Source organism: Aythya marila (genome assembly GCF_965140915.1).
Source record: "Aythya marila genome assembly, chromosome: 10".
Classification (NCBI taxonomy): domain Eukaryota; kingdom Metazoa; phylum Chordata; class Aves; order Anseriformes; family Anatidae; genus Aythya; species Aythya marila.
In genome coordinates, this window is record NC_139051.1 from 13,686,668 (window position 1) to 13,698,921 (window position 12,254).

Genomic DNA, 12,254 nt, shown 5'->3' on the forward strand with positions numbered 1-12,254 from the left:
TAAGCTGTCCGTCTTTTACCTGTGCTGCCTTCCTCGTAGCAATGAACGTTCTCATCTGCAGAAATCACCTGTGTGAACACTTGCAGCAAGTCACCTCTCAGCTCACTCCATGTGCAGGGGCATGGCTGGCTGCGCTTCTGGTTGCAAGTCGATTCGATGCCTTCATCAAGCGTGTGGCTGTGCGTGTGTTTTGCATCTGTCTGTTCCTCCAAGGCTGCATGTCACTGCTACCCGAGCATGTACCTGTGTTTCTATATGGCACGCTAACTGCACCTTCCACCCAGCCGTTCTTCCAGGGACTGAAGGTAGTTTAATTTGTGTTTTAGTTCCAAACTTTGCTGACAAAGAAGCGTTCAAAGGATAATTTGGACTAGCTGTTGAAAGTTCTGCATTTGAGTATAGATTGCAGGTAAAGCTGTAGCTCCTGGCTTCTGTCCTCAGGCGCCACAGACCAGAATGGATGCTGTTCCCTGCCTCCTGCTCCCACCTCTGGCTTAGCACAGGGCCTGGCTGCAGCGTTGGCAGGAGCCAGATCTGTTGCACATCCTGGCAGCGATGGCTCAGAGCTAAGCTGGGGCAGTGACAGAAGGATTTTTTCGTGCTCTGTAATCTTTAGGATCCCTCTGGGTTCCCCTTCCCAGCCCTGTTGTCAAGTTTAGCTATTTTGAAATGGAGTAAATTGAAATCAGGGTGACAACACTAACCAAATTAGTTGAAATTAGGGTGACAAAACATAGAGGGCACTTGTATTTCTCATGGCAGTGGCATGTTCTTCTTAAAAGCCAGTGGTTTGTGGGGCTCTCCCTTTCTTACACCAGTGGCTGTACAGGTTTCAACAGAACTGTTCCTATTCTATACTGCTGGTTGTAATCCATTGTCTAAACACAGAAGTTGCACTGGTTTCTTTTAAATGCACTTTAAAATGAGTTTAATCGAAGGCTTGCAAAGCTCTTCATAATTCATCCATTCATTTACATTCATATTTGAGCTTCAGAATGGTTTATCTGGGTTTCGCTTGCATTCGTTTCCCTGGAACTGATACAAACTTCATGTGCAGCGTGGAAAGCATGTACACCATTTTGGTTTTACCAAACCTTTTTGATTGCATTTGTGCATTTGCGCAGCGCAGTTTGCATGTTGGCAAGGTGTTACAATCAGAGCCAAGGATGCAAATTCTCCAGGCAGCACGTAGGCACAAGAGGCACCATACTCTTTCGCAGAGCACATTTAAAAAAAAAAAAAAAAGCTACTACACTTTGTACATGTCCTCTCTTACAATTTATTCTTATTAGCTTTGATTTTGCTCCTTTGCATGTTAAATAGGTATATCATGTAATTTTTTTAATGCTGTAATTAAAGAGAAATTACACCTCCAATTTGCCAGCACTTGACTCCTATTGGCCAGTCAGTCAATTACAGGTAAGAGAGCTTCCCACTTTTTCTGTTTAATTCTTCTGGTAGAACATAGTGCATCACGGCAGTGGATTAACACAAGATAACCTGACATCAGAAGGACTGAAGTTTTGGGGGTTTTGTGTTTTAATTTTTTTTGGAACCTTCCTCTGAATTGAGGAGCCGTGCACAGTTACTGTACCTGTTGAATGCATAAACCACCAGAAGCCAAGAAATGAGCTACTGCAAATTCTAACATGCAGCTGTTAAAGCACCAGTAAAGCCTAGTGGAGGCTTTCTCTGGGTCTCTATGGGGGAACTTGGGATGTGGAGTTCAGGTTTGATCCGTAAATGGAATATTGAGTGAATTACACTTCTCATAAAGACCATGTTGCTTGCTAGTGCTCATGTGAAATTACACAGAGTGCTTCATCCTGAAGAACGCAGAGCTGTGCTCACAGCAAGTCCTTCCTGCACACATGTGCCTGGGTTGCAGTATGGGAAGTGCTTAATGTCATAGTGGCACTGTAACACACTTGGGGGCATGAATTTTTTTAAAAAAATCCCTATTCTGCGTGGTGGAAATCTAGTGGGTGGCGATGAATTTGTAGGGTTGGAACTCAGTCTGGGTTTGGAAAGGGCACTGCCTGGGCATGGCCTGGATGAACTTCACTGACATGGAGCCTTGCAAGCAGGATGAAGGGTACCAAGCTGCAAAGCTGCTTTCTGAGAAACAGCAGGAGCTGGAAGAACCATCTAGCTGGAAGCACCCACTGGGACACCTCAGGAAGGTTTATCATAAAGGAGGAATAGCCCTGTTTGGGGCAAGGAGGAGTGAGGCAAATGGGGCAGGTAGATCCTGGGAGCAGAGCCTGATTTTAGCCAAAGCTTGCTCATCTTGTTCAGTTTGCTGCATTAGTCTGGGACATTCCAAGTGTCTGCAGACTCCCTTGGGGTATGCAGAGCATAGGGAGGGGTATTAGAGGTGGGGCAGAGCTCTGGTGTCGTAGAAGGCCAAACTGATCCTTCTGAAGCCAGGAACCTGTAGCGGGACACGTTTGTGCAGCGTGGGAGCGCTGGGGATGGTGCTGTGCCAGGCACGGAGCTTCCCTGCTCAGCTAGGGCCCGGCTGGCACTGTGACAGGCTGGTGAACGGTAATGAAATACCCTCCTTAGGGTTTTGTCAGGTGCACTTATACTTTTCCTTGAGTTGCTGTGAGTGGAAGTGGACCTGCTCTTCGGTTATTGACTGAAATCGTATAACTGTTGTGGCATATGAGGCATGAAATTTATTGTCAGAAATATGGTGTCCGGGAACATAACGGTGCTGAATATTTTATCTTGCTGGAGTGCTGCCCACCCGAGAAGGGTTTTTTTATTTTAACTCTGAAGTAATTTCTTAGAGTTGGGGTACTACGTGTCGGATGTCACTGCTTCGCTCCCCTCGTGCAGGTTGAAGAGGCAGTCATCTCGTGCTTCTGGGGACGTTATCCAAGCTTATTCCTTTCAGATGTTTCTCTGCTGGAGGAGAGTGCTTTTCTGTGGCAATTAGAGGAGGGTGAGAAGCTCTGAGATGCAACAGGGTCATGCCAGGGGGCTTGCCTTTCATGTGTGAGACACCTCCTTGCTTCTCTCCTTGAAGTCCAGACCTTGAAAACATGTACGTGTGGTGACATTTACACTTACATCTGAGTGCTGTCGGGAGGACTCTGACCTTGCTGAACTGATTCCCTGCACGGTGGAGCTGGTGCTTGTGGTACAGCATTGTGTTTGTTGGCTGGCCAGTTCCTCCAGGCGTGCCTCAAAGCAAATCCCAGCGTGTGGAGAGATGAGGGCGTGCTGCCTTTCCTCCCCGTCCTCGCCGCCCTCGTGGATCACCAGAAATAGAGAGCAGAAATCTGTACAGATATAACTGGCTGGCACAACAATACGTGGAACCATGAACTGCTATCTAAAGAGGATGAAATTCTTCAAATAATTTTATTCTACAGTAAAGAATATTACATTAAAAACCCAGTTCCCCAACCTCTATTCTTTTTCTTAGTGACCTTCTCCATGGCTGCTGTGGACTCTTCATTACTTTGTAGGACAAAAAATGTTTGGTTTTGGCATTTCCTGCTACAGTGCACCAAATTTCTGTTTCTTCAGTATTTTGGCACAAGTAAATGTTGTTCACTTTTGACCAAAGTCAACAAATTTGCTATTTTTTCAGTGCTTATGCTGTAAAACGCAGCATCCATAAGTAGGGTTATAAGGAGGACCTGGGGAACTACAGGCCTGTCAGCCTGACCTCAGTGCCAGGAAAGGTGATGGAGCAGGTGATGGAAAGGGGAACCTGGCTGTGTCAGGAGTAGTGCAGCCAGCACAGCAGGGAGGTGATCGTCCCCCTGGGCTCTGCTCTGGTGAGGCCGCCCCTCGAGTGCTGGGTTCAGCTTTGGGCCCCTCACTCCCAGAAGGACATCGAGGCCCTGGAGCGTGGCCAGAGCAGGGCTGCAAAGCTGCTGCAGGGCCTGGGACACAAGTCCTGTGGGGAGCGGCTGAGGGAGCTGGGGGTGTTTGGGCTGGAGAAGAGGAGGCTCAGGGCAGACCTCATTGCTCTCTGCAGCTCCCTGAAAGGAAGGAGTGGGGAGCTGGGGGTCGGCCTCTTCTCACAGGTACCCAGTGATAGGACCAGAGGGAATGGCCTCAAGTTGTGCCAGGGGAGGTTCAGGTTGGAGATGAGGAGACATTTCTGCTCAGAAAGAGCAGTCAGGCATTGGAATGGGTTGCCCAGGGAGGTGGTGGCGTCACCATCCCTGGGGGTGTTCAAGGCAAGGTTGGATGTGGTGCTTGGGGACATGGTTTAGTGGATGACGCTGGTGGTAGGGGGATGGTTGGACCAGATGAAGAGTGCTGAGGCAGGATGAACAACGTGCAGTGCAGCATTAGGGCTGGTGCTGGGCTTGGGTCTCTGCACTGCTGTTGCCATACCTCTGTGTTGTGTCCCTTTGCAAATCCACCCAGAGGCCTGATGCTGGAGCTCTGCCGCTTCCATCCTGTGCTGGTGCAGCATGCCCTGACTTACTGGTGTGTCCTACTGTGCTGGTGCCTGTGGTGGGACCAGCCAGAGCCACCACCTGGGGTTGTTGTGAGCCTCCTTTGCCGCAGAGTGGGCTGAGGCTGCCAGTCTCCTCTCGCTTGTTACCTAAATTGCTAGATCCTGTGTCTCCTGAAGTGAGCAGCTAGCTCGTCAGACCTCCTCCTCCTCCTCCTCAGCATCTTTTATCCGTGGCTGCCTGTTAATGGGCTAGTTTCTTTGAAAATTACTGAGGAAACCAAAGCCTTCACAATAGCTGGGGAAAAAACTGAGCTGTGTAAGTGCTGAGCTCCCTTTCTGCACTTCTCTGTGCCTTTCCCGGTTCTGCAGGAAGGCGTTAGCAGGCGCAGGTGGGTAGCAGAGCTGGGCCTGTCTGTGGCTTGGATGAGCAGAGCTAATGGGCCACTTTGAAGTCCGAGCAGCTGTTCCTGTAACCACCTTCCCTTTTCCCTCAGAAGGGCAGAGGCAGTGCTCAGATCCGCCTCACCCACATACGAGTGGTTGCTGGGCTTAGCTTCGGATGGCACTGAGGAAACACCCGGTCCATAACAGTCCAGATGGCCCTCCCGGGCTCTGCTGCGAGTGCTGTGGCAGAAGTGGATGGACTTTGTCCTTGTAATCAACATCTCATTTTACTTGAGTGCATTTTCATTTCTCTGTCTTCTGTTCTCGCTTGTTACCTTATGCTGTTTTCTCAGCTTTGTCTTTGCCAGTTTGGCATCTCTGCCTGGCAGCAGTGCTGCAGTTCATTGATCTGGTCTCTTGTGAAAGGGGAGGACAAATCCTGCTGGCTGGGGCTGGGGGCACAGAGACCAGGATCTGAGCAGGTGTCCCCGCACCATTGTCTGCCTCACAGCAGCTGCCTGTCCCTTCTGCTCAGCACTCCTCTGATGTCTCACCTCTGGTTTTCGAAATGTGGCCGTCTTTGAGTTGAGGCAGCCACAGGTGAGGAGCTGTGATTGAGCCCTGCAAAAACAAGAACTTAGTTTAAAAAAAAAAAAAAAGGCACAACCTCACCACATATGAGCAGAGTTCTGGCTTGGATCTGAAGAGCTGAAGCAGCATCCACCTCGCATGCTGCTGCAGTCGCTTGCAGTAGCTCCCCTCCTGTGATGGGGTCTCTGCAGTGCCGAGTGCTTCACGTGGCTGCGGGAGCTGGTACAGAGCTAGCATCGCCTTAATGCCAGCACTGGGAGGCAAGACGCTTCTGTCAAAGGGGCTGCCGAGGTTTTCTCTTCACCTTTTTGATCTTGGCTAACTATTGGCACAATAGTAACTAGCCTAGGTCTTCCTAGGAGGGGTGTAATGCCTGTTCTGCTCACTCTTGTTATCCCTGGATATAGAAACAGTTACCCAGGTGTTCACTAGGCATGGAGAATTTGGGCAGCCTTTATGGTACCTTTAAATGAACCCTGTTAGAGAGTCGCTGCACTGCATGCACTGAGGAATGCGTCTGTTCTCTGCAGCTGCTGGGTAGGGCAGGCCCCGAGAGGAGGGCAGAGCTCTGCTCCTGGGACACGTGAGGCTCGTGGCAGAGGTGGGAGTGGGATGCCAGCCTCCCGAGACTCAGTCCAGCACCACGATGTGCAGACTGACCTGCAGGACTGCAGCAGAGCACACCCGGCTGTTTCCTTTCGAGATGTCCACCTCCTGCTGCAGGCTGGGGAGAAGCAGAGCCTGGCGCCTGCATTGTGTGCTCGGGGCAGAAAGGAGGGGGCCGAGGGCAGAGCCTGCATGTGTCTGCCTGGTGCTCGCTGTTCCTCTCCCCGTCTCCCCCCAGCCCACTTCTGCACGCTGTCGCTGTGCTCTCCCCGTGTTTGATAAGAGGAAGCGCGCGATGCCAGATAAACGCGTTCCCGTTCCAAACAGCTTGGGTTTATTTTAATCTGCCTGGGCCGTTCAGCAGCCTCAGCACTGCTCAGCACCGGCCGTGCAAGGAGGGGCATTTCAACGTGCTCGTCCTTACAGCAGCTTGGTTTGGGAAGGGAGATCCTCCCTCACCCTTCGTGCAGGCCGGTGCCTTGCACTGCCAGCCCCTCGCACCCATCGTCTTACTTGTCCCTCTTCCTCCCTGCGACAACCGCGTCGCATCCATACTGGAAGGGAAGATGTCAGGGAAACATATGCTGCAGCTTTTTGTACATTTGCATAATTTGAGTAACGTGCATGAATAATTTATAGCTGCACGTGGCCCTGCCCCGAGCCGCTGTGCCCGTGCCGTGCGTGGCCAGGCTGCTGCCGACGTGGGAGCCCTGCTTTGAGAGAGCAGGCGTACTTGGCAGAGGAAGATGAGGCTTATGGTTGTCGGGGAGGGCAGGCTGGAAGTCTGAGGCTAAAAGGCCTTCAGGCTAGTCTCACCTGTGCTATTTCATGAATCCTGACCCCAGCAGTCAGTAGCAGCAGCAAACCATTGCCCAGGCACCGTCCCGCTGTTCGCCAGCTCTTAGGTGCGCGAGTTCTCAGGCTGGAAAGCTGAGAGTGCCAGAGGGGTTTCCTAAAGGAGTGACCTGGGTGACCAAAAAGGCGTATTCATGCTGTAGCAAATTTTAGTTTAAACTACATTTGGTCCTTCCCAATTGTTTGAAACCCTTGGCTAGAAAGCAGAGTGCGAAGGGGAAGGAGGTGCAGGCACACATGTGTACGAGCTCGTTGGTGTTACCCACTGGGAAACCGAGGCAGATGGTCGAGCTGCCCACAGCCGTGTAACAAACGTGTGGTGTGACCTGGGCTGCTCTCCATCGGGTGTACAGTGTGTGTCCTGAGGGGAATGTGTGTGGAGGGATGACAGGCACAGAAACAGTGCTTAAAGCCCTCGCTTTGAACCCTTTCGCTCTACAGAATTACTCTGGAAAGATAATATACCTGCAGTTAGTTGGTGAGTTAGCAAAAGCAGGGGATTGCTGCTGAGTTTTATGGAGTCATTTCTGATTTATACTGCTGTCAGCGACAAGTGAAATGAGCCCAGTATTCAACAGACTGATGTTCAGGTGTGCATGCTCCTGAGCGTGCTTCTCTGCACATAGTGTCCAAAAACGTCCCCGACGTACTTCTCCAGTCCGCGGCCACGTGGCTGCGATGCTCATGAATATTCAGCAAACTGCTGCAGTTGGTGGTGCTGCCATTATGCAGCTGTGTGAAGCCTTGGGGATGAGGAGACCTTGGTTAACGTCTCCAGAGATGTCTTGGCCTGGTTGTCCTGCCCCTGGCCGGAGGAGGCTGTGTGGTCCTCACACCTTTACCTGTTCAAAACCAAAGGGCAAAATCTAGACCAGCCCTACTGGAACGCAAAGTGAACAATTAGGTGGAGATCATCAAAGTTTGCCGCTTTACAAACAGACATAGATTATTCTTTAATGGAAAGGTAATTGCTTTATTGTTCTCTCCAGATGGTTCTTTTCCCTTTCATTCCCAGGGGAATTGATGTAGCCTGGGATTCAGTCTCCTGTGAGAGGAGCTGGTAACCAAAAATGCAACTCCATCACAGGTCAAGATAGAAAATAAAGAAAGAATGTGTGTTCCATCATAGTTTCAGGTTTTAGGCATTATTTATAGGCTGCAAGTGGTCCTGTGCTTCTCTCCCTGGTAGGTTGGTGGGGCCAACACTTGGGATCAGCCCCTGCAGAATCCCATGATCCGGCACTTCCAAATGCTGGGCTGCAGAGCAGCCTGTGTGGAAACGTGCAGCTGCACTAAAAGCTTTAGGGAAGGAAACTGTTGTTAGATATTCAGGGTTATTGTATGGGGGAAGCAATACAATGTCATTTCTCTGTCATTCTGTACGAAGCAACGGAGGAGGGCTGGAAAGGTGGGGGAGAACACAGCAGAGGTGAGCTTTCAAAGGCACATTTGTGGTTTTTATGTTTTAGTGTGGCTTAAACCTGGTAAACGGCAGCTGCAGGCTTGCATGTTAAGTGAGCGCGTTTACTGCTTCTCATTACAACAGATTACCTTTGACACCTGATGTGAATAACTCAAACGGCACCCTTATTGCAAACACCCCGCTGTGCTGGCCTATTGGCCCGCAATGATTCTGCTGGTTTGGTTACTTATTTCCTTCTAATTATTTAGAGTCAAAACACTACTAGGAGCAGGGAGAGATAGAGGAGTCTGATATTAGACCAGCCTGTTGGCATTGGAAATCCTGGTGATCTGCTTACATGGGAGAGCTTGACTCAGAGGCTGAGGACATCAGGAAGGTAAGCAGGTGAAGGAAGGAGATGAAGCAGGGAGGCGATGCTGAGGTTATGGGTTCTTGTTTTCCTTCTGTTGCTCCTTTGGGCTGAGCAGCTCCAACTGACACAAGTGCAGCATCTCCTTGTTCTGATACATCTGGAGGGGGTGTTTCTGTGTGGGGATTTTTACTTGTCTGCTGCTTTTGATTCAGTTACTCATGGGGCTTCTGGTTTTACTTTTTTTGTTTTTTAATTGACCTTTCATACCTGTAAGCATCCGAGACAGATGTCTTTGTTCAGCGCCTACCATAACCAACAGCATCATGTTCTGGGGGCACTGACCATAGGATACACATCAAATAAGAGTGCTGGGAAAAACCTGGTCTTAATGAAACGTGGGATTTCTCTGTGCAAAGAGGTGCTGTGAGTTAGAGGCGTGGCTGTTTCTACCAGGGCAGTTCCCTAAATGCCCGAGTGAGTCCTTGGATGATGGGTGGCAGGATGAAGGTGCTTGTACGTGTCAGAGGAGCCACTCTAGGGACTGTGTAAGCTGTAGCATTAATTCTCATCTGTTGGATGCCCAAGCAAAGCCTCTGCTTGTCGCTGGGAGCAAGGGAGCAGGTTTTCCATTCCTTGCTGGGACTGTAAGGCTAGGTAAATAGAGAAGGAGGAGACAGCAGGGGGTTACATGGCTTGAGGAGCATACAATATTGTAATGATAAACGCTGGATTGCTCTTTAAAACAAATAGGCCATTGAACACACTGTGGCTGGTGAACAGAAGGGAAGAAAGGTGGATTTAGTCCTGGTTCTTCTAAAGATCTGTTACACTAAAACTCGCTTTGCCGTTCTGCATGCTGTCATCTTAAATTCTGGAAGTTCTTTCATTCTGTTTTTGTCATCAGGAATGACACTGGACCTGAGGTTAGGGAGCTGGGATCTTCTAAGGAGCCTCAGTTCCTGGTTCCCCTGGCACTGATTAGGCTGGGCCTTATGGTACTGCTTGTGGGGAGCACCAACAGCTGCTTGTTTCCTGCCCTAGCAGGGTGAACCTAGGGTGCTCCAGACAACGTGTTTAAAATTCAACCTGTCTTTTGTCCTGTGCCCCTTCTGCGGAGCCTTAGCGTTTTGGAAAATCACGTTCCTCTCCATTCCTCCCTTTTGTAGTGGGGGAAGAGATGGGTGCTGTACATCTGGTGCTAACGGACAGGAGGTATATGCACGGAGAGCATTCACAGCATCAAAACAGCGTATGCCTGGTTCTGAGTATAAATGATAGCTCCAATATATTCTTATACTCTGCGTCTTGTTGTTCATTGAAAAAGAAATCATAGCATGATAATACCATGCTTACATCTAGTGCATTTCATGGCTGATTATTAAAATTACTTGCAAACAAGTTTGCTCTCGCTTCCCAATATAGGAAAGGAAAACATCACAGTCTGTATGCTGTGAGAAGGTAAATTGAGGCTTAGACGAGGGAAATCCCTACTCTGCGCACTGAGTCTGATGAAGGGCTGGGAAAGGAACTTGGGAATCCCAACTCAAAGACTTGTCTGCCTTAATAACCGTTCAATTTGTCACCTCTGGCTCATTACTACATCTATCAGCACTGAGCAACAGATCCTAGGAAATACGAGTGAGAAAGACAAACCCTCAGCTTTGAATTCTCCCTTCGGAGACTTATTTCTGGCATGTTTCACAAGCGGCAGCTTCTTTTTTATATTCCTGGGGTTTATAATGTGGTGTTTTCTCTGCCACCCTGCGCTCGGCTCCCTCCCGTCAGCAGGTGATGTGCCTTGGTTCTTGCCTCGCCTCTGCTGTTGGTGAGAGTTTGCAGGGCTGTGCTCCTGATGCAGTGCCTGAGCAGCGCTCGATTGCTAGTTTTCCCTCCTCCTTAGATGTGTGCTAGCTCTTGAACGACATTTTGAGGTGCCCGAAGCATTCTGTGGAAGAAAATTAATTGGTTTTGACAAACCACAGCAGTCCCTTGGGTGCCTGGGAGTGCAACATTTATTGAAACCAGGCAGGAAATCAAAACGCTCTGGTGTTCATTCACCTCTAGTGCAGCTGTACGGAGGGGGAAAAAGGAATCCTTAACCTTGTTCTGGATTTCCATTCTGACATTTGGATCGTCTGCTAACTTTTTTAATAAAACCTTCTTCTTTTAAAAGAGTTCAGTGGTCATGAAAGATGCCAGAATGACGGCCCAGGGACTAGATGATCTCTGCATACCCCACAGAGCAAATGCAGCATCAGGGCAAACTTCCTTGCTGTCGTGCTTCTGCCTTGACCTACAGCACCCCAAAGGAGGGAAGGGAATTGCAGTTTTTCAGCACTTCTCAACTTGGCCTCTCTGCTTATACAACTCAGTGAGGACTCAGACTCCCGCTATTGCAGAACAGCATTAAGGAAGGATTTCTCATCGCAGCTGTAGCTGTAACAACTTCAATGCAAACCTCCAACTGCCAGCCCTCTGCTAGCAGAAACCATCTCCTGGCCCCACTCTTTCAGGAGTCTGGCCTGTCTCCCTAACATATGGGTTACAATCTGATTCATCCCTAAAACATATGCTGGTACCCGGAGCGAGCTGCGACCGTTCTTGTTGCAGGAGATGGCAGCCGTGCGAGGTGTGCTGCGGTGCCTGCACCCACGGCCACCTGGGTGCCCTTAAGCCAGACACAGGCGTGAGCTCCCCTGTCTGCTCTGCACAGGCTGGTGTTGGTGGATCACCCTGAAAAATAACCAGCAGGTCTTCAGGATGCTGAAGGCAAGCCTGGAAGATAAGAAGTGCTCGTTCAAACAGGTAGCTCCTGCCTGGTTGTGGTCCCCAAACACAGTTGGTTTCATTAGTATGTGGGCTGCCCCTATCAGACTTTAAGGTGTCCCTGAGTACAGGGGGAAGCTGTGTTAGGGGTGGTTTGTGCATGTTCTTGGCAGCAGTGTGCTGGGATGCCAGGATGAGGAGCCAGCCTTGCCCTCAGAAACCCTGCAGGCTGGCTGAGGCCCCTGCTGGTGGTTGGGGTGCTGGAGATGGGGAGGTGATGAGGACGGAGGAAGGAAGCGCTGGCTTCTCAAGTCTTGCTCCAAATTGGCTCCATCTTGGTGGCCTTGCACAGTAAGGCTGGCTCCTCTCTACTTCATGCTGTTTTTCTCCATCCTTCTTGTGTCCTGTTTCAAAGAGACAAGGAGTCATTGCTCTCCTACCCCCCCCCCCCCAAAAAAAAAAAAAAAAAGACATGAAAGACGGTCTTTTTTTCAGGTGAAAACTTTTGGCCTTGGTGTTTTTTTCCGAGCTTGGGACCTAGCTGGTGGCTTGTCCTGGTGGTTTATGAGCAGGCTGTGAAGCACTGCATTATCTGTTGCCTTAAAAGTCCCCTATAGAGGGAGGCCACAGAAAGGGAGTCAGTGATCCTAAATGCAGCTGTGGCAGATCTGGATGGGTGCTGTAGGAGAACCAGCCCTTGTACAGGTGGGTCAGCGTGTGGAAGGCTCGCAGGAGGAGTGGCTGTGGCGTGCGTGGCGTGGCCGTGCTGCTCTTTGGACCTGCTGCAAGGGCTGCTTCTTTCCTTTTTTCCTTGTCCAATAATTCTGCATTCTGGAATAACAATTATC

At 49.9% G+C, this 12,254-nt stretch overlaps 1 protein-coding gene across 2 annotated transcripts in view; it reads left to right on the top strand.

The window, feature by feature from the left end:
• The window catches only part of CACNA2D2 (calcium voltage-gated channel auxiliary subunit alpha2delta 2), a 169,772-nt gene that overhangs the window by 24,238 nt on the left and 133,280 nt on the right, over positions 1-12,254 (top strand). The window lies entirely within an intron of this gene.